We start from the raw sequence: 23,513 nt of genomic DNA, 5'->3' as shown, positions 1-23,513 counted from the left end.
GGACACATCTTAGGGAGAGAGAGCGAGAGGGAGACAAACCCACGCCTACACAAGACATTTTGTCACCCAAGCCAACCCTTGAAAAGGCTGCTTTGCAGAGCCAAAACAAGAAGAATGGTGCGTTTTGCAGCCGCCGCCCACTGCAATGAATCTGAATAACTCCTCCTTTAGGGCGCAAGCAACTCCCCTCCCCCTTGCAGTCTTTCCAATTCACGATACAAAAAGACGGACAGGACAGGTTGCCTGACTTTCCGTCACTGCCACCCTTTGCCATCCTTACCCGTAGAAAGCCCTTTCATCATCCCCAAACCCTAATCTTTTCCCTTTCCTTCCCAGCCCCCAAACCCTGCCCTCTGTACCTTTCTCACCACCCGCTTCCCTTCTCCTGTCATCCCCCTACCACCCGGGAAAAAAAGAGATTGCCCCCTCCTTCCACTAGCCCACCCTCCCACCCAAAGAACAACTTCTTCTGCGCAGCTTGTTTTCTAGGCAGCAGCGCTATTGTGATGTCATCGGGGGGCATTGTGACAAGCCGCCAGTGTTCCGTCTCTTCATGTTGTGCACAGTTCAAACGGAAAATACATCAACAGGCAGACTACAGAAAAGCTTACTATCAAAGGTTAGAGGGGGGCTTTCTCAGAGGGCTTTTTACAGTTTTTCTATTCCCAATTAGCCGTTTAAGTGTACTTATTGAAAGTAGTAATTCTTTCATAGGCCGCCCTTTCTTAGTATTTGACGTTCCTTATATTGCGGTATGAGGCTTCGCAGTAGGTTGCAAACATTCATCACCCATGACTGTCCCCAATTGAGCTCAGAAGCTCAATGTCTATCATGACCTCTCTTTTAGAATGTCCAAGAGCAAGCAAACTATTCCTCCAGGAGAGGGCGCCAACAGACTACTAAAGAGATCATCATTACTCAAAGAAAACCCCAAAAACCAATGCATGATAGGAATAAACAGGTAACTTTCTTTGGAGTGGAAGCGGAGAGATCGCACCAGATGCCAATTCTAGATGTTATCACACCTGTGGTCACTGCAGCAGCAGGTGAATCCACTTTGTCCAAAAGGGATCTATTCCATTCAATTGCAAATGATCTAGATAAGACAGAGAACTGCAGCACGGGGACATAGCCGAGTTGGTCAGGTTGAGTGGTGATGAGTTTGCTATTTGGATGAATAAAGAAAGTCAAAAGTGTGAAAGATAAAAAACAAAAGGAGGAAGTGTGAAAAGTGAATGGGCCAAATTGAGGTGCATATGAAGACGTATGCTTTCTTCCAATTCATTAAATCGGGCTAATATGAATCAGGTGAATTGAGTTCTGCTTTTGGAAACTGGGTTAAGAAGGGGTGCACCGTTCCTGGAGGTACTGCAATACCAGGTCAATGCGTGGAGTGGACAGAGCAAGCTCTTTTTCCATCTCCCTGTTCTAAAAATCCATTTAATATATGGTCCCCAGATAGGGGACGTATCAGATATTAAACTGATAAGAACAGATACTACACTTGATCTTAGCCAAAAGGCCGAGAAGCGATAACCAGAATTGGTTTGGGCCTCGAGTGGCACCCTGGCCTATGCCGGACACATCTTAGGGAGAGAGAGCGAGAGGGAGACAAACCCACGCCTACACAAGACATTTTGTCACCCAAGCCAACCCTTGAAAAGGCTGCTTTGCAGAGCCAAAACAAGAAGAATGGTGCGTTTTGCAGCCGCCGCCCACTGCAATGAATCTGAATAACTCCTCCTTTAGGGCGCAAGCAACTCCCCTCCCCCTTGCAGTCTTTCCAATTCACGATACAAAAAGACGGACAGGACAGGTTGCCTGACTTTCCGTCACTGCCACCCTTTGCCATCCTTACCCGTAGAAAGCCCTTTCATCATCCCCAAACCCTAATCTTTTCCCTTTCCTTCCCAGCCCCCAAACCCTGCCCTCTGTACCTTTCTCACCACCCGCTTCCCTTCTCCTGTCATCCCCCTACCACCCGGGAAAAAAAGAGATTGCCCCCTCCTTCCACTAGCCCACCCTCCCACCCAAAGAACAACTTCTTCTGCGCAGCTTGTTTTCTAGGCAGCAGCGCTATTGTGATGTCATCGGGGGGCATTGTGACAAGCCGCCAGTGTTCCGTCTCTTCATGTTGTGCACAGTTCAAACGGAAAATACATCAACAGGCAGACTACAGAAAAGCTTACTATCAAAGGTTAGAGGGGGGCTTTCTCAGAGGGCTTTTTACAGTTTTTCTATTCCCAATTAGCCGTTTAAGTGTACTTATTGAAAGTAGTAATTCTTTCATAGGCCGCCCTTTCTTAGTATTTGACGTTCCTTATATTGCGGTATGAGGCTTCGCAGTAGGTTGCAAACATTCATCACCCATGACTGTCCCCAATTGAGCTCAGAAGCTCAATGTCTATCATGACCTCTCTTTTAGAATGTCCAAGAGCAAGCAAACTATTCCTCCAGGAGAGGGCGCCAACAGACTACTAAAGAGATCATCATTACTCAAAGAAAACCCCAAAAACCAATGCATGATAGGAATAAACAGGTAACTTTCTTTGGAGTGGAAGCGGAGAGATCGCACCAGATGCCAATTCTAGATGTTATCACACCTGTGGTCACTGCAGCAGCAGGTGAATCCACTTTGTCCAAAAGGGATCTATTCCATTCAATTGCAAATGATCTAGATAAGACAGAGAACTGCAGCACGGGGACATAGCCGAGTTGGTCAGGTTGAGTGGTGATGAGTTTGCTATTTGGATGAATAAAGAAAGTCAAAAGTGTGAAAGATAAAAAACAAAAGGAGGAAGTGTGAAAAGTGAATGGGCCAAATTGAGGTGCATATGAAGACGTATGCTTTCTTCCAATTCATTAAATCGGGCTAATATGAATCAGGTGAATTGAGTTCTGCTTTTGGAAACTGGGTTAAGAAGGGGTGCACCGTTCCTGGAGGTACTGCAATACCAGGTCAATGCGTGGAGTGGACAGAGCAAGCTCTTTTTCCATCTCCCTGTTCTAAAAATCCATTTAATATATGGTCCCCAGATAGGGGACGTATCACATATTAAACTGATAAGAACAGATACTACACTTGATCTTAGCCAAAAGGCCGAGAAGCGATAACCAGAATTGGTTTGGGCCTCGAGTGGCACCCTGGCCTATGCCGGACACATCTTAGGGAGAGAGAGCGAGAGGGAGACAAACCCACGCCTACACAAGACATTTTGTCACCCAAGCCAACCCTTGAAAAGGCTGCTTTGCAGAGCCAAAACAAGAAGAATGGTGCGTTTTGCAGCCGCCGCCCACTGCAATGAATCTGAATAACTCCTCCTTTAGGGCGCAAGCAACTCCCCTCCCCCTTGCAGTCTTTCCAATTCACGATACAAAAAGACGGACAGGACAGGTTGCCTGACTTTCCGTCACTGCCACCCTTTGCCATCCTTACCCGTAGAAAGCCCTTTCATCATCCCCAAACCTTAATCTTTTCCCTTTCCTTCCCAGCCCCCAAACCCTGCCCTCTGTACCTTTCTCACCACCCGCTTCCCTTCTCCTGTCATCCCCCTACCACCCGGGAAAAAAAGAGATTGCCCCCTCCTTCCACTAGCCCACCCTCCCACCCAAAGAACAACTTCTTCTGCGCAGCTTGTTTTCTAGGCAGCAGCGCTATTGTGATGTCATCGGGGGGCATTGTGACAAGCCGCCAGTGTTCCGTCTCTTCATGTTGTGCACAGTTCAAACGGAAAATACATCAACAGGCAGACTACAGAAAAGCTTACTATCAAAGGTTAGAGGGGGGCTTTCTCAGAGGGCTTTTTACAGTTTTTCTATTCCCAATTAGCCGTTTAAGTGTACTTATTGAAAGTAGTAATTCTTTCATAGGCCGCCCTTTCTTAGTATTTGACGTTCCTTATATTGCGGTATGAGGCTTCGCAGTAGGTTGCAAACATTCATCACCCATGACTGTCCCCAATTGAGCTCAGAAGCTCAATGTCTATCATGACCTCTCTTTTAGAATGTCCAAGAGCAAGCAAACTATTCCTCCAGGAGAGGGCGCCAACAGACTACTAAAGAGATCATCATTACTCAAAGAAAACCCCAAAAACCAATGCATGATAGGAATAAACAGGTAACTTTCTTTGGAGTGGAAGCGGAGAGATCGCACCAGATGCCAATTCTAGATGTTATCACACCTGTGGTCACTGCAGCAGCAGGTGAATCCACTTTGTCCAAAAGGGATCTATTCCATTCAATTGCAAATGATCTAGATAAGACAGAGAACTGCAGCACGGGGACATAGCCGAGTTGGTCAGGTTGAGTGGTGATGAGTTTGCTATTTGGATGAATAAAGAAAGTCAAAAGTGTGAAAGATAAAAAACAAAAGGAGGAAGTGTGAAAAGTGAATGGGCCAAATTGAGGTGCATATGAAGACGTATGCTTTCTTCCAATTCATTAAATCGGGCTAATATGAATCAGGTGAATTGAGTTCTGCTTTTGGAAACTGGGTTAAGAAGGGGTGCACCGTTCCTGGAGGTACTGCAATACCAGGTCAATGCGTGGAGTGGACAGAGCAAGCTCTTTTTCCATCTCCCTGTTCTAAAAATCCATTTAATATATGGTCCCCAGATAGGGGACGTATCAGATATTAAACTGATAAGAACAGATACTACACTTGATCTTAGCCAAAAGGCCGAGAAGCGATAACCAGAATTGGTTTGGGCCTCGAGTGGCACCCTGGCCTATGCCGGACACATCTTAGGGAGAGAGAGCGAGAGGGAGACAAACCCACGCCTACACAAGACATTTTGTCACCCAAGCCAACCCTTGAAAAGGCTGCTTTGCAGAGCCAAAACAAGAAGAATGGTGCGTTTTGCAGCCGCCGCCCACTGCAATGAATCTGAATAACTCCTCCTTTAGGGCGCAAGCAACTCCCCTCCCCCTTGCAGTCTTTCCAATTCACGATACAAAAAGACGGACAGGACAGGTTGCCTGACTTTCCGTCACTGCCACCCTTTGCCATCCTTACCCGTAGAAAGCCCTTTCATCATCCCCAAACCCTAATCTTTTCCCTTTCCTTCCCAGCCCCCAAACCCTGCCCTCTGTACCTTTCTCACCACCCGCTTCCCTTCTCCTGTCATCCCCCTACCACCCGGGAAAAAAAGAGATTGCCCCCTCCTTCCACTAGCCCACCCTCCCACCCAAAGAACAACTTCTTCTGCGCAGCTTGTTTTCTAGGCAGCAGCGCTATTGTGATGTCATCGGGGGGCATTGTGACAAGCCGCCAGTGTTCCGTCTCTTCATGTTGTGCACAGTTCAAACGGAAAATACATCAACAGGCAGACTACAGAAAAGCTTACTATCAAAGGTTAGAGGGGGGCTTTCTCAGAGGGCTTTTTACAGTTTTTCTATTCCCAATTAGCCGTTTAAGTGTACTTATTGAAAGTAGTAATTCTTTCATAGGCCGCCCTTTCTTAGTATTTGACGTTCCTTATATTGCGGTATGAGGCTTCGCAGTAGGTTGCAAACATTCATCACCCATGACTGTCCCCAATTGAGCTCAGAAGCTCAATGTCTATCATGACCTCTCTTTTAGAATGTCCAAGAGCAAGCAAACTATTCCTCCAGGAGAGGGCGCCAACAGACTACTAAAGAGATCATCATTACTCAAAGAAAACCCCAAAAACCAATGCATGATAGGAATAAACAGGTAACTTTCTTTGGAGTGGAAGCGGAGAGATCGCACCAGATGCCAATTCTAGATGTTATCACACCTGTGGTCACTGCAGCAGCAGGTGAATCCACTTTGTCCAAAAGGGATCTATTCCATTCAATTGCAAATGATCTAGATAAGACAGAGAACTGCAGCACGGGGACATAGCCGAGTTGGTCAGGTTGAGTGGTGATGAGTTTGCTATTTGGATGAATAAAGAAAGTCAAAAGTGTGAAAGATAAAAAACAAAAGGAGGAAGTGTGAAAAGTGAATGGGCCAAATTGAGGTGCATATGAAGACGTATGCTTTCTTCCAATTCATTAAATCGGGCTAATATGAATCAGGTGAATTGAGTTCTGCTTTTGGAAACTGGGTTAAGAAGGGGTGCACCGTTCCTGGAGGTACTGCAATACCAGGTCAATGCGTGGAGTGGACAGAGCAAGCTCTTTTTCCATCTCCCTGTTCTAAAAATCCATTTAATATATGGTCCCCAGATAGGGGACGTATCAGATATTAAACTGATAAGAACAGATACTACACTTGATCTTAGCCAAAAGGCCGAGAAGCGATAACCAGAATTGGTTTGGGCCTCGAGTGGCACCCTGGCCTATGCCGGACACATCTTAGGGAGAGAGAGCGAGAGGGAGACAAACCCACGCCTACACAAGACATTTTGTCACCCAAGCCAACCCTTGAAAAGGCTGCTTTGCAGAGCCAAAACAAGAAGAATGGTGCGTTTTGCAGCCGCCGCCCACTGCAATGAATCTGAATAACTCCTCCTTTAGGGCGCAAGCAACTCCCCTCCCCCTTGCAGTCTTTCCAATTCACGATACAAAAAGACGGACAGGACAGGTTGCCTGACTTTCCGTCACTGCCACCCTTTGCCATCCTTACCCGTAGAAAGCCCTTTCATCATCCCCAAACCCTAATCTTTTCCCTTTCCTTCCCAGCCCCCAAACCCTGCCCTCTGTACCTTTCTCACCACCCGCTTCCCTTCTCCTGTCATCCCCCTACCACCCGGGAAAAAAAGAGATTGCCCCCTCCTTCCACTAGCCCACCCTCCCACCCAAAGAACAACTTCTTCTGCGCAGCTTGTTTTCTAGGCAGCAGCGCTATTGTGATGTCATCGGGGGGCATTGTGACAAGCCGCCAGTGTTCCGTCTCTTCATGTTGTGCACAGTTCAAACGGAAAATACATCAACAGGCAGACTACAGAAAAGCTTACTATCAAAGGTTAGAGGGGGGCTTTCTCAGAGGGCTTTTTACAGTTTTTCTATTCCCAATTAGCCGTTTAAGTGTACTTATTGAAAGTAGTAATTCTTTCATAGGCCGCCCTTTCTTAGTATTTGACGTTCCTTATATTGCGGTATGAGGCTTCGCAGTAGGTTGCAAACATTCATCACCCATGACTGTCCCCAATTGAGCTCAGAAGCTCAATGTCTATCATGACCTCTCTTTTAGAATGTCCAAGAGCAAGCAAACTATTCCTCCAGGAGAGGGCGCCAACAGACTACTAAAGAGATCATCATTACTCAAAGAAAACCCCAAAAACCAATGCATGATAGGAATAAACAGGTAACTTTCTTTGGAGTGGAAGCGGAGAGATCGCACCAGATGCCAATTCTAGATGTTATCACACCTGTGGTCACTGCAGCAGCAGGTGAATCCACTTTGTCCAAAAGGGATCTATTCCATTCAATTGCAAATGATCTAGATAAGACAGAGAACTGCAGCACGGGGACATAGCCGAGTTGGTCAGGTTGAGTGGTGATGAGTTTGCTATTTGGATGAATAAAGAAAGTCAAAAGTGTGAAAGATAAAAAACAAAAGGAGGAAGTGTGAAAAGTGAATGGGCCAAATTGAGGTGCATATGAAGACGTATGCTTTCTTCCAATTCATTAAATCGGGCTAATATGAATCAGGTGAATTGAGTTCTGCTTTTGGAAACTGGGTTAAGAAGGGGTGCACCGTTCCTGGAGGTACTGCAATACCAGGTCAATGCGTGGAGTGGACAGAGCAAGCTCTTTTTCCATCTCCCTGTTCTAAAAATCCATTTAATATATGGTCCCCAGATAGGGGACGTATCAGATATTAAACTGATAAGAACAGATACTACACTTGATCTTAGCCAAAAGGCCGAGAAGCGATAACCAGAATTGGTTTGGGCCTCGAGTGGCACCCTGGCCTATGCCGGACACATCTTAGGGAGAGAGAGCGAGAGGGAGACAAACCCACGCCTACACAAGACATTTTGTCACCCAAGCCAACCCTTGAAAAGGCTGCTTTGCAGAGCCAAAACAAGAAGAATGGTGCGTTTTGCAGCCGCCGCCCACTGCAATGAATCTGAATAACTCCTCCTTTAGGGCGCAAGCAACTCCCCTCCCCCTTGCAGTCTTTCCAATTCACGATACAAAAAGACGGACAGGACAGGTTGCCTGACTTTCCGTCACTGCCACCCTTTGCCATCCTTACCCGTAGAAAGCCCTTTCATCATCCCCAAACCCTAATCTTTTCCCTTTCCTTCCCAGCCCCCAAACCCTGCCCTCTGTACCTTTCTCACCACCCGCTTCCCTTCTCCTGTCATCCCCCTACCACCCGGGAAAAAAAGAGATTGCCCCCTCCTTCCACTAGCCCACCCTCCCACCCAAAGAACAACTTCTTCTGCGCAGCTTGTTTTCTAGGCAGCAGCGCTATTGTGATGTCATCGGGGGGCATTGTGACAAGCCGCCAGTGTTCCGTCTCTTCATGTTGTGCACAGTTCAAACGGAAAATACATCAACAGGCAGACTACAGAAAAGCTTACTATCAAAGGTTAGAGGGGGGCTTTCTCAGAGGGCTTTTTACAGTTTTTCTATTCCCAATTAGCCGTTTAAGTGTACTTATTGAAAGTAGTAATTCTTTCATAGGCCGCCCTTTCTTAGTATTTGACGTTCCTTATATTGCGGTATGAGGCTTCGCAGTAGGTTGCAAACATTCATCACCCATGACTGTCCCCAATTGAGCTCAGAAGCTCAATGTCTATCATGACCTCTCTTTTAGAATGTCCAAGAGCAAGCAAACTATTCCTCCAGGAGAGGGCGCCAACAGACTACTAAAGAGATCATCATTACTCAAAGAAAACCCCAAAAACCAATGCATGATAGGAATAAACAGGTAACTTTCTTTGGAGTGGAAGCGGAGAGATCGCACCAGATGCCAATTCTAGATGTTATCACACCTGTGGTCACTGCAGCAGCAGGTGAATCCACTTTGTCCAAAAGGGATCTATTCCATTCAATTGCAAATGATCTAGATAAGACAGAGAACTGCAGCACGGGGACATAGCCGAGTTGGTCAGGTTGAGTGGTGATGAGTTTGCTATTTGGATGAATAAAGAAAGTCAAAAGTGTGAAAGATAAAAAACAAAAGGAGGAAGTGTGAAAAGTGAATGGGCCAAATTGAGGTGCATATGAAGACGTATGCTTTCTTCCAATTCATTAAATCGGGCTAATATGAATCAGGTGAATTGAGTTCTGCTTTTGGAAACTGGGTTAAGAAGGGGTGCACCGTTCCTGGAGGTACTGCAATACCAGGTCAATGCGTGGAGTGGACAGAGCAAGCTCTTTTTCCATCTCCCTGTTCTAAAAATCCATTTAATATATGGTCCCCAGATAGGGGACGTATCAGATATTAAACTGATAAGAACAGATACTACACTTGATCTTAGCCAAAAGGCCGAGAAGCGATAACCAGAATTGGTTTGGGCCTCGAGTGGCACCCTGGCCTATGCCGGACACATCTTAGGGAGAGAGAGCGAGAGGGAGACAAACCCACGCCTACACAAGACATTTTGTCACCCAAGCCAACCCTTGAAAAGGCTGCTTTGCAGAGCCAAAACAAGAAGAATGGTGCGTTTTGCAGCCGCCGCCCACTGCAATGAATCTGAATAACTCCTCCTTTAGGGCGCAAGCAACTCCCCTCCCCCTTGCAGTCTTTCCAATTCACGATACAAAAAGACGGACAGGACAGGTTGCCTGACTTTCCGTCACTGCCACCCTTTGCCATCCTTACCCGTAGAAAGCCCTTTCATCATCCCCAAACCCTAATCTTTTCCCTTTCCTTCCCAGCCCCCAAACCCTGCCCTCTGTACCTTTCTCACCACCCGCTTCCCTTCTCCTGTCATCCCCCTACCACCCGGGAAAAAAAGAGATTGCCCCCTCCTTCCACTAGCCCACCCTCCCACCCAAAGAACAACTTCTTCTGCGCAGCTTGTTTTCTAGGCAGCAGCGCTATTGTGATGTCATCGGGGGGCATTGTGACAAGCCGCCAGTGTTCCGTCTCTTCATGTTGTGCACAGTTCAAACGGAAAATACATCAACAGGCAGACTACAGAAAAGCTTACTATCAAAGGTTAGAGGGGGGCTTTCTCAGAGGGCTTTTTACAGTTTTTCTATTCCCAATTAGCCGTTTAAGTGTACTTATTGAAAGTAGTAATTCTTTCATAGGCCGCCCTTTCTTAGTATTTGACGTTCCTTATATTGCGGTATGAGGCTTCGCAGTAGGTTGCAAACATTCATCACCCATGACTGTCCCCAATTGAGCTCAGAAGCTCAATGTCTATCATGACCTCTCTTTTAGAATGTCCAAGAGCAAGCAAACTATTCCTCCAGGAGAGGGCGCCAACAGACTACTAAAGAGATCATCATTACTCAAAGAAAACCCCAAAAACCAATGCATGATAGGAATAAACAGGTAACTTTCTTTGGAGTGGAAGCGGAGAGATCGCACCAGATGCCAATTCTAGATGTTATCACACCTGTGGTCACTGCAGCAGCAGGTGAATCCACTTTGTCCAAAAGGGATCTATTCCATTCAATTGCAAATGATCTAGATAAGACAGAGAACTGCAGCACGGGGACATAGCCGAGTTGGTCAGGTTGAGTGGTGATGAGTTTGCTATTTGGATGAATAAAGAAAGTCAAAAGTGTGAAAGATAAAAAACAAAAGGAGGAAGTGTGAAAAGTGAATGGGCCAAATTGAGGTGCATATGAAGACGTATGCTTTCTTCCAATTCATTAAATCGGGCTAATATGAATCAGGTGAATTGAGTTCTGCTTTTGGAAACTGGGTTAAGAAGGGGTGCACCGTTCCTGGAGGTACTGCAATACCAGGTCAATGCGTGGAGTGGACAGAGCAAGCTCTTTTTCCATCTCCCTGTTCTAAAAATCCATTTAATATATGGTCCCCAGATAGGGGACGTATCAGATATTAAACTGATAAGAACAGATACTACACTTGATCTTAGCCAAAAGGCCGAGAAGCGATAACCAGAATTGGTTTGGGCCTCGAGTGGCACCCTGGCCTATGCCGGACACATCTTAGGGAGAGAGAGCGAGAGGGAGACAAACCCACGCCTACACAAGACATTTTGTCACCCAAGCCAACCCTTGAAAAGGCTGCTTTGCAGAGCCAAAACAAGAAGAATGGTGCGTTTTGCAGCCGCCGCCCACTGCAATGAATCTGAATAACTCCTCCTTTAGGGCGCAAGCAACTCCCCTCCCCCTTGCAGTCTTTCCAATTCACGATACAAAAAGACGGACAGGACAGGTTGCCTGACTTTCCGTCACTGCCACCCTTTGCCATCCTTACCCGTAGAAAGCCCTTTCATCATCCCCAAACCCTAATCTTTTCCCTTTCCTTCCCAGCCCCCAAACCCTGCCCTCTGTACCTTTCTCACCACCCGCTTCCCTTCTCCTGTCATCCCCCTACCACCCGGGAAAAAAAGAGATTGCCCCCTCCTTCCACTAGCCCACCCTCCCACCCAAAGAACAACTTCTTCTGCGCAGCTTGTTTTCTAGGCAGCAGCGCTATTGTGATGTCATCGGGGGGCATTGTGACAAGCCGCCAGTGTTCCGTCTCTTCATGTTGTGCACAGTTCAAACGGAAAATACATCAACAGGCAGACTACAGAAAAGCTTACTATCAAAGGTTAGAGGGGGGCTTTCTCAGAGGGCTTTTTACAGTTTTTCTATTCCCAATTAGCCGTTTAAGTGTACTTATTGAAAGTAGTAATTCTTTCATAGGCCGCCCTTTCTTAGTATTTGACGTTCCTTATATTGCGGTATGAGGCTTCGCAGTAGGTTGCAAACATTCATCACCCATGACTGTCCCCAATTGAGCTCAGAAGCTCAATGTCTATCATGACCTCTCTTTTAGAATGTCCAAGAGCAAGCAAACTATTCCTCCAGGAGAGGGCGCCAACAGACTACTAAAGAGATCATCATTACTCAAAGAAAACCCCAAAAACCAATGCATGATAGGAATAAACAGGTAACTTTCTTTGGAGTGGAAGCGGAGAGATCGCACCAGATGCCAATTCTAGATGTTATCACACCTGTGGTCACTGCAGCAGCAGGTGAATCCACTTTGTCCAAAAGGGATCTATTCCATTCAATTGCAAATGATCTAGATAAGACAGAGAACTGCAGCACGGGGACATAGCCGAGTTGGTCAGGTTGAGTGGTGATGAGTTTGCTATTTGGATGAATAAAGAAAGTCAAAAGTGTGAAAGATAAAAAACAAAAGGAGGAAGTGTGAAAAGTGAATGGGCCAAATTGAGGTGCATATGAAGACGTATGCTTTCTTCCAATTCATTAAATCGGGCTAATATGAATCAGGTGAATTGAGTTCTGCTTTTGGAAACTGGGTTAAGAAGGGGTGCACCGTTCCTGGAGGTACTGCAATACCAGGTCAATGCGTGGAGTGGACAGAGCAAGCTCTTTTTCCATCTCCCTGTTCTAAAAATCCATTTAATATATGGTCCCCAGATAGGGGACGTATCAGATATTAAACTGATAAGAACAGATACTACACTTGATCTTAGCCAAAAGGCCGAGAAGCGATAACCAGAATTGGTTTGGGCCTCGAGTGGCACCCTGGCCTATGCCGGACACATCTTAGGGAGAGAGAGCGAGAGGGAGACAAACCCACGCCTACACAAGACATTTTGTCACCCAAGCCAACCCTTGAAAAGGCTGCTTTGCAGAGCCAAAACAAGAAGAATGGTGCGTTTTGCAGCCGCCGCCCACTGCAATGAATCTGAATAACTCCTCCTTTAGGGCGCAAGCAACTCCCCTCCCCCTTGCAGTCTTTCCAATTCACGATACAAAAAGACGGACAGGACAGGTTGCCTGACTTTCCGTCACTGCCACCCTTTGCCATCCTTACCCGTAGAAAGCCCTTTCATCATCCCCAAACCCTAATCTTTTCCCTTTCCTTCCCAGCCCCCAAACCCTGCCCTCTGTACCTTTCTCACCACCCGCTTCCCTTCTCCTGTCATCCCCCTACCACCCGGGAAAAAAAGAGATTGCCCCCTCCTTCCACTAGCCCACCCTCCCACCCAAAGAACAACTTCTTCTGCGCAGCTTGTTTTCTAGGCAGCAGCGCTATTGTGATGTCATCGGGGGGCATTGTGACAAGCCGCCAGTGTTCCGTCTCTTCATGTTGTGCACAGTTCAAACGGAAAATACATCAACAGGCAGACTACAGAAAAGCTTACTATCAAAGGTTAGAGAGGGGCTTTCTCAGAGGGCTTTTTACAGTTTTTCTATTCCCAATTAGCCGTTTAAGTGTACTTATTGAAAGTAGTAATTCTTTCATAGGCCGCCCTTTCTTAGTATTTGACGTTCCTTATATTGCGGTATGAGGCTTCGCAGTAGGTTGCAAACATTCATCACCCATGACTGTCCCCAATTGAGCTCAGAAGCTCAATGTCTATCATGACCTCTCTTTTAGAATGTCCAAGAGCAAGCAAACTATTCCTCCAGGAGAGGGCGCCAACAGACTACTAAAGAGATCATCATTACTCAAAGAAAACCCCAAAAACCAATGCATGATAGGAATAAACAGGTAACTTTCTTTGGAGTGGAAGCGGAGAGATCGCACCAGATGCCAATTCTAGATGTTATCACACCTGTGGTCACTGCAGCAGCAGGTGAATCCACTTTGTCCAAAAGGGATCTATTCCATTCAATTGCAAATGATCTAGATAAGACAGAGAACTGCAGCACGGGGACATAGCCGAGTTGGTCAGGTTGAGTGGTGATGAGTTTGCTATTTGGATGAATAAAGAAAGTCAAAAGTGTGAAAGATAAAAAACAAAAGGAGGAAGTGTGAAAAGTGAATGGGCCAAATTGAGGTGCATATGAAGACGTATGCTTTCTTCCAATTCATTAAATCGGGCTAATATGAATCAGGTGAATTGAGTTCTGCTTTTGGAAACTGGGTTAAGAAGGGGTGCACCGTTCCTGGAGGTACTGCAATACCAGGTCAATGCGTGGAGTGGACAGAGCAAGCTCTTTTTCCATCTCCCTGTTCTAAAAATCCATTTAATATATGGTCCCCAGATAGGGGACGTATCAGATATTAAACTGATAAGAACAGATACTACACTTGATCTTAGCCAAAAGGCCGAGAAGCGATAACCAGAATTGGTTTGGGCCTCGAGTGGCACCCTGGCCTATGCCGGACACATCTTAGGGAGAGAGAGCGAGAGGGAGACAAACCCACGCCTACACAAGACATTTTGTCACCCAAGCCAACCCTTGAAAAGGCTGCTTTGCAGAGCCAAAACAAGAAGAATGGTGCGTTTTGCAGCCGCCGCCCACTGCAATGAATCTGAATAACTCCTCCTTTAGGGCGCAAGCAACTCCCCTCCCCCTTGCAGTCTTTCCAATTCACGATACAAAAAGACGGACAGGACAGGTTGCCTGACTTTCCGTCACTGCCACCCTTTGCCATCCTTACCCGTAGAAAGCCCTTTCATCATCCCCAAACCCTAATCTTTTCCCTTTCCTTCCCAGCCCCCAAACCCTGCCCTCTGTACCTTTCTCACCACCCGCTTCCCTTCTCCTGTCATCCCCCTACCACCCGGGAAAAAAAGAGATTGCCCCCTCCTTCCACTAGCCCACCCTCCCACCCAAAGAACAACTTCTTCTGCGCAGCTTGTTTTCTAGGCAGCAGCGCTATTGTGATGTCATCGGGGGGCATTGTGACAAGCCGCCAGTGTTCCGTCTCTTCATGTTGTGCACAGTTCAAACGGAAAATACATCAACAGGCAGACTACAGAAAAGCTTACTATCAAAGGTTAGAGGGGGGCTTTCTCAGAGGGCTTTTTACAGTTTTTCTATTCCCAATTAGCCGTTTAAGTGTACTTATTGAAAGTAGTAATTCTTTCATAGGCCGCCCTTTCTTAGTATTTGACGTTCCTTATATTGCGGTATGAGGCTTCGCAGTAGGTTGCAAACATTCATCACCCATGACTGTCCCCAATTGAGCTCAGAAGCTCAATGTCTATCATGACCTCTCTTTTAGAATGTCCAAGAGCAAGCAAACTATTCCTCCAGGAGAGGGCGCCAACAGACTACTAAAGAGATCATCATTACTCAAAGAAAACCCCAAAAACCAATGCATGATAGGAATAAACAGGTAACTTTCTTTGGAGTGGAAGCGGAGAGATCGCACCAGATGCCAATTCTAGATGTTATCACACCTGTGGTCACTGCAGCAGCAGGTGAATCCACTTTGTCCAAAAGGGATCTATTCCATTCAATTGCAAATGATCTAGATAAGACAGAGAACTGCAGCACGGGGACATAGCCGAGTTGGTCAGGTTGAGTGGTGATGAGTTTGCTATTTGGATGAATAAAGAAAGTCAAAAGTGTGAAAGATAAAAAACAAAAGGAGGAAGTGTGAAAAGTGAATGGGCCAAATTGAGGTGCATATGAAGACGTATGCTTTCTTCCAATTCATTAAATCGGGCTAATATGAATCAGGTGAATTGAGTTCTGCTTTTGGAAACTGGGTTAAGAAGGGGTGCACCGTTCCTGGAGGTACTGCAATACCAGGTCAATGCGTGGAGTGGACAGAGCAAGCTCTTTTTCCATCTCCCTGTTCTAAAAATCCATTTAATATATGGTCCCCAGATAGGGGACGTATCAGATATTAAACTGATAAGAACAGATACTACACTTGATCTTAGCCAAAAGGCCGAGAAGCGATAACCAGAATTGGTTTGGGCCTCGAGTGGCACCCTGGCCTATGCCGGACACATCTTAGGGAGAGAGAGCGAGAGGGAGACAAACCCACGCCTACACAAGACATTTTGTCACCCAAGCCAACCCTTGAAAAGGCTGCTTTGCAGAGCCAAAACAAGAAGAATGGTGCGTTTTGCAGCCGCCGCCCACTGCAATGAATCTGAATAACTCCTCCTTTAGGGCGCAAGCAACTCCCCTCCCCCTTGCAGTCTTTCCAATTCACGATACAAAAAGACGGACAGGACAGGTTGCCTGACTTTCCGTCACTGCCACCCTTTGCCATCCTTACCCGTAGAAAGCCCTTTCATCATCCCCAAACCCTAATCTTTTCCCTTTCCTTCCCAGCCCCCAAACCCTGCCCTCTGTACCTTTCTCACCACCCGCTTCCCTTCTCCTGTCATCCCCCTACCACCCGGGAAAAAAAGAGATTGCCCCCTCCTTCCACTAGCCCACCCTCCCACCCAAAGAACAACTTCTTCTGCGCAGCTTGTTTTCTAGGCAGCAGCGCTATTGTGATGTCATCGGGGGGCATTGTGACAAGCCGCCAGTGTTCCGTCTCTTCATGTTGTGCACAGTTCAAACGGAAAATACATCAACAGGCAGACTACAGAAAAGCTTACTATCAAAGGTTAGAGGGGGGCTTTCTCAGAGGGCTTTTTACAGTTTTTCTATTCCCAATTAGCCGTTTAAGTGTACTTATTGAAAGTAGTAATTCTTTCATAGGCCGCCCTTTCTTAGTATTTGACGTTCCTTATATTGCGGTATGAGGCTTCGCAGTAGGTTGCAAACATTCATCACCCATGACTGTCCCCAATTGAGCTCAGAAGCTCAATGTCTATCATGACCTCTCTTTTAGAATGTCCAAGAGCAAGCAAACTATTCCTCCAGGAGAGGGCGCCAACAGACTACTAAAGAGATCATCATTACTCAAAGAAAACCCCAAAAACCAATGCATGATAGGAATAAACAGGTAACTTTCTTTGGAGTGGAAGCGGAGAGATCGCACCAGATGCCAATTCTAGATGTTATCACACCTGTGGTCACTGCAGCAGCAGGTGAATCCACTTTGTCCAAAAGGGATCTATTCCATTCAATTGCAAATGATCTAGATAAGACAGAGAACTGCAGCACGGGGACATAGCCGAGTTGGTCAGGTTGAGTGGTGATGAGTTTGCTATTTGGATGAATAAAGAAAGTCAAAAGTGTGAAAGATAAAAAACAAAAGGAGGAAGTGTGAAAAGTGAATGGGCCAAATTGAGGTGCATATGAAGACGTATGCTTTCTTCCAATTCATTAAATCGGGCTAATATGAATCAGGTGAATTGAGTTCTGCTTTTGGAAACTGGGTTAAGAAGGGGTGCACCGTTCCTGGAGGTACTGCAATACCAGGTCAATGCGTGGAGTGGACAGAGCAAGCTCTTTTTCCATCTCCCTGTTCTAAAAATCCATTTAATATATGGTCCCCAGATAGGGGACGTATCAGATATTAAACTGATAAGAACAGATACTACACTTGATCTTAGCCAAAAGGCCGAGAAGCGATAACCAGAATTGGTTTGGGCCTCGAGTGGCACCCTGGCCTATGCCGGACACATCTTAGGGAGAGAGAGCGAGAGGGAGACAAACCCACGCCTACACAAGACATTTTGTCACCCAAGCCAACCCTTGAAAAGGCTGCTTTGCAGAGCCAAAACAAGAAGAATGGTGCGTTTTGCAGCCGCCGCCCACTGCAATGAATCTGAATAACTCCTCCTTTAGGGCGCAAGCAACTCCCCTCCCCCTTGCAGTCTTTCCAATTCACGATACAAAAAGACGGACAGGACAGGTTGCCTGACTTTCCGTCACTGCCACCCTTTGCCATCCTTACCCGTAGAAAGCCCTTTCATCATCCCCAAACCCTAATCTTTTCCCTTTCCTTCCCAGCCCCCAAACCCTGCCCTCTGTACCTTTCTCACCACCCGCTTCCCTTCTCCTGTCATCCCCCTACCACCCGGGAAAAAAAGAGATTGCCCCCTCCTTCCACTAGCCCACCCTCCCACCCAAAGAACAACTTCTTCTGCGCAGCTTGTTTTCTAGGCAGCAGCGCTATTGTGATGTCATCGGGGGGCATTGTGACAAGCCGCCAGTGTTCCGTCTCTTCATGTTGTGCACAGTTCAAACGGAAAATACATCAACAGGCAGACTACAGAAAAGCTTACTATCAAAGGTTAGAGGGGGGCTTTCTCAGAGGGCTTTTTACAGTTTTTCTATTCCCAATTAGCCGTTTAAGTGTACTTATTGAAAGTAGTAATTCTTTCATAGGCCGCCCTTTCTTAGTATTTGACGTTCCTTATATTGCGGTATGAGGCTTCGCAGTAGGTTGCAAACATTCATCACCCATGACTGTCCCCAATTGAGCTCAGAAGCTCAATGTCTATCATGACCTCTCTTTTAGAATGTCCAAGAGCAAGCAAACTATTCCTCCAGGAGAGGGCGCCAACAGACTACTAAAGAGATCATCATTACTCAAAGAAAACCCCAAAAACCAATGCATGATAGGAATAAACAGGTAACTTTCTTTGGAGTGGAAGCGGAGAGATCGCACCAGATGCCAATTCTAGATGTTATCACACCTGTGGTCACTGCAGCAGCAGGTGAATCCACTTTGTCCAAAAGGGATCTATTCCATTCAATTGCAAATGATCTAGATAAGACAGAGAACTGCAGCACGGGGACATAGCCGAGTTGGTCAGGTTGAGTGGTGATGAGTTTGCTATTTGGATGAATAAAGAAAGTCAAAAGTGTGAAAGATAAAAAACAAAAGGAGGAAGTGTGAAAAGTGAATGGGCCAAATTGAGGTGCATATGAAGACGTATGCTTTCTTCCAATTCATTAAATCGGGCTAATATGAATCAGGTGAATTGAGTTCTGCTTTTGGAAACTGGGTTAAGAAGGGGTGCACCGTTCCTGGAGGTACTGCAATACCAGGTCAATGCGTGGAGTGGACAGAGCAAGCTCTTTTTCCATCTCCCTGTTCTAAAAATCCATTTAATATATGGTCCCCAGATAGGGGACGTATCAGATATTAAACTGATAAGAACAGATACTACACTTGATCTTAGCCAAAAGGCCGAGAAGCGATAACCAGAATTGGTTTGGGCCTCGAGTGGCACCCTGGCCTATGCCGGACACATCTTAGGGAGAGAGAGCGAGAGGGAGACAAACCCACGCCTACACAAGACATTTTGTCACCCAAGCCAACCCTTGAAAAGGCTGCTTTGCAGAGCCAAAACAAGAAGAATGGTGCGTTTTGCAGCCGCCGCCCACTGCAATGAATCTGAATAACTCCTCCTTTAGGGCGCAAGCAACTCCCCTCCCCCTTGCAGTCTTTCCAATTCACGATACAAAAAGACGGACAGGACAGGTTGCCTGACTTTCCGTCACTGCCACCCTTTGCCATCCTTACCCGTAGAAAGCCCTTTCATCATCCCCAAACCCTAATCTTTTCCCTTTCCTTCCCAGCCCCCAAACCCTGCCCTCTGTACCTTTCTCACCACCCGCTTCCCTTCTCCTGTCATCCCCCTACCACCCGGGAAAAAAAGAGATTGCCCCCTCCTTCCACTAGCCCACCCTCCCACCCAAAGAACAACTTCTTCTGCGCAGCTTGTTTTCTAGGCAGCAGCGCTATTGTGATGTCATCGGGGGGCATTGTGACAAGCCGCCAGTGTTCCGTCTCTTCATGTTGTGCACAGTTCAAACGGAAAATACATCAACAGGCAGACTACAGAAAAGCTTACTATCAAAGGTTAGAGGGGGGCTTTCTCAGAGGGCTTTTTACAGTTTTTCTATTCCCAATTAGCCGTTTAAGTGTACTTATTGAAAGTAGTAATTCTTTCATAGGCCGCCCTTTCTTAGTATTTGACGTTCCTTATATTGCGGTATGAGGCTTCGCAGTAGGTTGCAAACATTCATCACCCATGACTGTCCCCAATTGAGCTCAGAAGCTCAATGTCTATCATGACCTCTCTTTTAGAATGTCCAAGAGCAAGCAAACTATTCCTCCAGGAGAGGGCGCCAACAGACTACTAAAGAGATCATCATTACTCAAAGAAAACCCCAAAAACCAATGCATGATAGGAATAAACAGGTAACTTTCTTTGGAGTGGAAGCGGAGAGATCGCACCAGATGCCAATTCTAGATGTTATCACACCTGTGGTCACTGCAGCAGCAGGTGAATCCACTTTGTCCAAAAGGGATCTATTCCATTCAATTGCAAATGATCTAGATAAGACAGAGAACTGCAGCACGGGGACATAGCCGAGTTGGTCAGGTTGAGTGGTGATGAGTTTGCTATTTGGATGAATAAAGAAAGTCAAAAGTGTGAAAGATAAAAAACAAAAGGAGGAAGTGTGAAAAGTGAATGGGCCAAATTGAGGTGCATATGAAGACGTATGCTTTCTTCCAATTCATTAAATCGGGCTAATATGAATCAGGTGAATTGAGTTCTGCTTTTGGAAACTGGGTTAAGAAGGGGTGCACCGTTCCTGGAGGTACTGCAATACCAGGTCAATGCGTGGAGTGGACAGAGCAAGCTCTTTTTCCATCTCCCTGTTCTAAAAATCCATTTAATATATGGTCCCCAGATAGGGGACGTATCAGATATTAAACTGATAAGAACAGATTTTGATTTAATGAAGCTTTCCAAAGCACCGCAAAAAATGCATGACCGAAGTCACACCAAAAACAGTGCAAAGGCTAGGATTCGTGTGGACCCCTCCGTGAGGAGAGGGTCCCCAAAAATCAACCCCGTCCCTCCGAGCCAGAAGGCCACAGCAAGGGTCAGGGATCTTCGGTGCTCCCCCAAGCCGAAGCCTGGTTGAGCCTTGTCGTTGCTCCCAGCGTCCACCCAGGCATCTTACCCAAGTGGAGTAGAGAGCTACTAGTTGTTGGTTTCGCAGCCAAAACTGCCCGGACCGTCAACCGGTGTTGGTTTCTCAGCCCAAGGCTAACCGGACCTCCAACCGGGTGTTGGTTTCTCAGCCGAAGCTGACCCGGACCTCCAACCAGGTGTTGGTTTCTCAGCCGAAGCTGACCCGGACCTCCAACCGGGTGTTGGTTTCTCAGCCGAAGCTGACCCGGACCTCCAACCGGGTGTTGGTTTCTCAGCCCAAAGCTGAACGGACCTCCGACCATGATTATAAAAATTTCCCTTCCTAGCCAGAAGGCCGGGATAGAGCAATATGCTCAGAAAGTATGAAAGGGCAAGGTACGGTGTGCTACAGAGCCCAAGGCTTGCCGGGGTCCAAAGCCAGCAAGCTCAGACTCACTCCAGGGTCGTCAATCCTGGGGCACATTGCACCATAGCCCCCACACTTACTCAGTCTAATAGCCTCGATCCTGGTAGGGCCCTGGTTTCCTCTAGATGGATATACTATCCTCCCAAAGTACTAACAAGCGCAACCTTCCAGTGTGCATTGCATCATTGTACTAAGGTGGCCGGAGCCTTAAACCACCTTTTCGAACGATACTACACTTGATCTTAGCCAAAAGGCCGAGAAGCGATAACCAGAATTGGTTTGGGCCTCGAGTGGCACCCTGGCCTATGCCGGACACATCTTAGGGAGAGAGAGCGAGAGGGAGACAAACCCACGCCTACACAAGACATTTTGTCACCCAAGCCAACCCTTGAAAAGGCTGCTTTGCAGAGCCAAAACAAGAAGAATGGTGCGTTTTGCAGCCGCCGCCCACTGCAATGAATCTGAATAACTCCTCCTTTAGGGCGCAAGCAACTCCCCTCCCCCTTGCAGTCTTTCCAATTCACGATACAAAAAGACGGACAGGACAGGTTGCCTGACTTTCCGTCACTGCCACCCTTTGCCATCCTTACCCGTAGAAAGCCCTTTCATCATCCCCAAACCCTAATCTTTTCCCTTTCCTTCCCAGCCCCCAAACCCTGCCCTCTGTACCTTTCTCACCACCCGCTTCCCTTCTCCTGTCATCCCCCTACCACCCGGGAAAAAAAGAGATTGCCCCCTCCTTCCACTAGCCCACCCTCCCACCCAAAGAACAACTTCTTCTGCGCAGCTTGTTTTCTAGGCAGCAGCGCTATTGTGATGTCATCGGGGGGCATTGTGACAAGCCGCCAGTGTTCCGTCTCTTCATGTTGTGCACAGTTCAAACGGAAAATACATCAACAGGCAGACTACAGAAAAGCTTACTATCAAAGGTTAGAGGGGGGCTTTCTCAGAGGGCTTTTTACAGTTTTTCTATTCCCAATTAGCCGTTTAAGTGTACTTATTGAAAGTAGTAATTCTTTCATAGGCCGCCCTTTCTTAGTATTTGACGTTCCTTATATTGCGGTATGAGGCTTCGCAGTAGGTTGCAAACATTCATCACCCATGACTGTCCCCAATTGAGCTCAGAAGCTCAATGTCTATCATGACCTCTCTTTTAGAATGTCCAAGAGCAAGCAAACTATTCCTCCAGGAGAGGGCGCCAACAGACTACTAAAGAGATCATCATTACTCAAAGAAAACCCCAAAAACCAATGCATGATAGGAATAAACAGGTAACTTTCTTTGGAGTGGAAGCGGAGAGATCGCACCAGATGCCAATTCTAGATGTTATCACACCTGTGGTCACTGCAGCAGCAGGTGAATCCACTTTGTCCAAAAGGGATCTATTCCATTCAATTGCAAATGATCTAGATAAGACAGAGAACTGCAGCACGGGGACATAGCCGAGTTGGTCAGGTTGAGTGGTGATGAGTTTGCTATTTGGATGAATAAAGAAAGTCAAAAGTGTGAAAGATAAAAAACAAAAGGAGGAAGTGTGAAAAGTGAATGGGCCAAATTGAGGTGCATATGAAGACGTATGCTTTCTTCCAATTCATTAAATCGGGCTAATATGAATCAGGTGAATTGAGTTCTGCTTTTGGAAACTGGGTTAAGAAGGGGTGCACCGTTCCTGGAGGTACTGCAATACCAGGTCAATGCGTGGAGTGGACAGAGCAAGCTCTTTTTCCATCTCCCTGTTCTAAAAATCCATTTAATATATGGTCCCCAGATAGGGGACGTATCAGATATTAAACTGATAAGAACAGATACTACACTTGATCTTAGCCAAAAGGCCGAGAAGCGATAACCAGAATTGGTTTGGGCCTCGAGTGGCACCCTGGCCTATGCCGGACACATCTTAGGGAGAGAGAGCGAGAGGGAGACAAACCCACGCCTACACAAGACATTTTGTCACCCAAGCCAACCCTTGAAAAGGCTGCTTTGCAGAGCCAAAACAAGAAGAATGGTGCGTTTTGCAGCCGCCGCCCACTGCAATGAATCTGAATAACTCCTCCTTTAGGGCGCAAGCAACTCCCCTCCCCCTTGCAGTCTTTCCAATTCACGATACAAAAAGACGGACAGGACAGGTTGCCTGACTTTCCGTCACTGCCACCCTTTGCCATCCTTACCCGTAGAAAGCCCTTTCATCATCCCCAAACCCTAATCTTTTCCCTTTCCTTCCCAGCCCCCAAACCCTGCCCTCTGTACCTTTCTCACCACCCGCTTCCCTTCTCCTGTCATCCCCCTACCACCCGGGAAAAAAAGAGATTGCCCCCTCCTTCCACTAGCCCACCCTCCCACCCAAAGAACAACTTCTTCTGCGCAGCTTGTTTTCTAGGCAGCAGCGCTATTGTGATGTCATCGGGGGGCATTGTGACAAGCCGCCAGTGTTCCGTCTCTTCATGTTGTGCACAGTTCAAACGGAA

At 46.8% G+C, this 23,513-nt stretch overlaps 14 non-coding genes and 1 pseudogene across 14 annotated transcripts; all 15 read right to left on the bottom strand.

Annotated features, from left to right (window-relative positions):
* Window positions 1–1,343: 1,343 nt before the first annotated feature.
* Window positions 1,344–1,534, bottom strand: LOC142288424 (U2 spliceosomal RNA). Its single transcript, XR_012749197.1, has one exon. It is a non-coding gene; the product is annotated as a U2 spliceosomal RNA (small nuclear RNA).
* A 1,387-nt stretch (window positions 1,535–2,921) lies between these two features.
* LOC142288445 (U2 spliceosomal RNA) lies at window positions 2,922–3,112 on the bottom strand. The gene has a single exon (XR_012749217.1). It is a non-coding gene; the product is annotated as a U2 spliceosomal RNA (small nuclear RNA).
* Window positions 3,113–4,499: 1,387 nt separating this feature from the next.
* LOC142288421 (U2 spliceosomal RNA) lies at window positions 4,500–4,690 on the bottom strand. Its single transcript, XR_012749195.1, has one exon. It is a non-coding gene; the product is annotated as a U2 spliceosomal RNA (small nuclear RNA).
* Window positions 4,691–6,077: 1,387 nt separating this feature from the next.
* On the bottom strand, window positions 6,078–6,268 carry LOC142288420 (U2 spliceosomal RNA). Its single transcript, XR_012749194.1, has one exon. It is a non-coding gene; the product is annotated as a U2 spliceosomal RNA (small nuclear RNA).
* A 1,387-nt stretch (window positions 6,269–7,655) lies between these two features.
* LOC142288419 (U2 spliceosomal RNA) lies at window positions 7,656–7,846 on the bottom strand. The gene has a single exon (XR_012749193.1). It is a non-coding gene; the product is annotated as a U2 spliceosomal RNA (small nuclear RNA).
* Window positions 7,847–9,233: 1,387 nt separating this feature from the next.
* Window positions 9,234–9,424, bottom strand: LOC142288418 (U2 spliceosomal RNA). Its single transcript, XR_012749192.1, has one exon. It is a non-coding gene; the product is annotated as a U2 spliceosomal RNA (small nuclear RNA).
* Window positions 9,425–10,811: 1,387 nt separating this feature from the next.
* On the bottom strand, window positions 10,812–11,002 carry LOC142288417 (U2 spliceosomal RNA). The gene has a single exon (XR_012749191.1). It is a non-coding gene; the product is annotated as a U2 spliceosomal RNA (small nuclear RNA).
* Window positions 11,003–12,389: 1,387 nt separating this feature from the next.
* LOC142288416 (U2 spliceosomal RNA) lies at window positions 12,390–12,580 on the bottom strand. Its single transcript, XR_012749190.1, has one exon. It is a non-coding gene; the product is annotated as a U2 spliceosomal RNA (small nuclear RNA).
* A 1,387-nt stretch (window positions 12,581–13,967) lies between these two features.
* Window positions 13,968–14,158, bottom strand: LOC142288415 (U2 spliceosomal RNA). The gene has a single exon (XR_012749189.1). It is a non-coding gene; the product is annotated as a U2 spliceosomal RNA (small nuclear RNA).
* Window positions 14,159–15,545: 1,387 nt separating this feature from the next.
* On the bottom strand, window positions 15,546–15,736 carry LOC142288414 (U2 spliceosomal RNA). Its single transcript, XR_012749188.1, has one exon. It is a non-coding gene; the product is annotated as a U2 spliceosomal RNA (small nuclear RNA).
* A 1,387-nt stretch (window positions 15,737–17,123) lies between these two features.
* LOC142288413 (U2 spliceosomal RNA) lies at window positions 17,124–17,314 on the bottom strand. The gene has a single exon (XR_012749187.1). It is a non-coding gene; the product is annotated as a U2 spliceosomal RNA (small nuclear RNA).
* Window positions 17,315–18,701: 1,387 nt separating this feature from the next.
* LOC142288412 (U2 spliceosomal RNA) lies at window positions 18,702–18,892 on the bottom strand. The gene has a single exon (XR_012749186.1). It is a non-coding gene; the product is annotated as a U2 spliceosomal RNA (small nuclear RNA).
* A 1,387-nt stretch (window positions 18,893–20,279) lies between these two features.
* Window positions 20,280–20,475, bottom strand: LOC142288450 (U2 spliceosomal RNA). Its single transcript, XR_012749222.1, has one exon. It is a non-coding gene; the product is annotated as a U2 spliceosomal RNA (small nuclear RNA).
* Window positions 20,476–21,172: 697 nt separating this feature from the next.
* Window positions 21,173–21,314, bottom strand: LOC142288400 (U2 spliceosomal RNA; annotated as a pseudogene).
* A 1,387-nt stretch (window positions 21,315–22,701) lies between these two features.
* On the bottom strand, window positions 22,702–22,892 carry LOC142288410 (U2 spliceosomal RNA). Its single transcript, XR_012749184.1, has one exon. It is a non-coding gene; the product is annotated as a U2 spliceosomal RNA (small nuclear RNA).
* Between the last annotated feature and the right edge of the window lie 621 nt (window positions 22,893–23,513).

The sequence above is a fragment of the Anomaloglossus baeobatrachus genome, unplaced genomic scaffold, assembly GCF_048569485.1.
Source record: "Anomaloglossus baeobatrachus isolate aAnoBae1 unplaced genomic scaffold, aAnoBae1.hap1 Scaffold_823, whole genome shotgun sequence".
NCBI lineage: Eukaryota > Metazoa > Chordata > Amphibia > Anura > Aromobatidae > Anomaloglossus > Anomaloglossus baeobatrachus.
The sequence above is the reverse complement of the archived record's forward strand: the minus strand, read 5'-3'. Positions and strand labels throughout refer to the sequence as shown.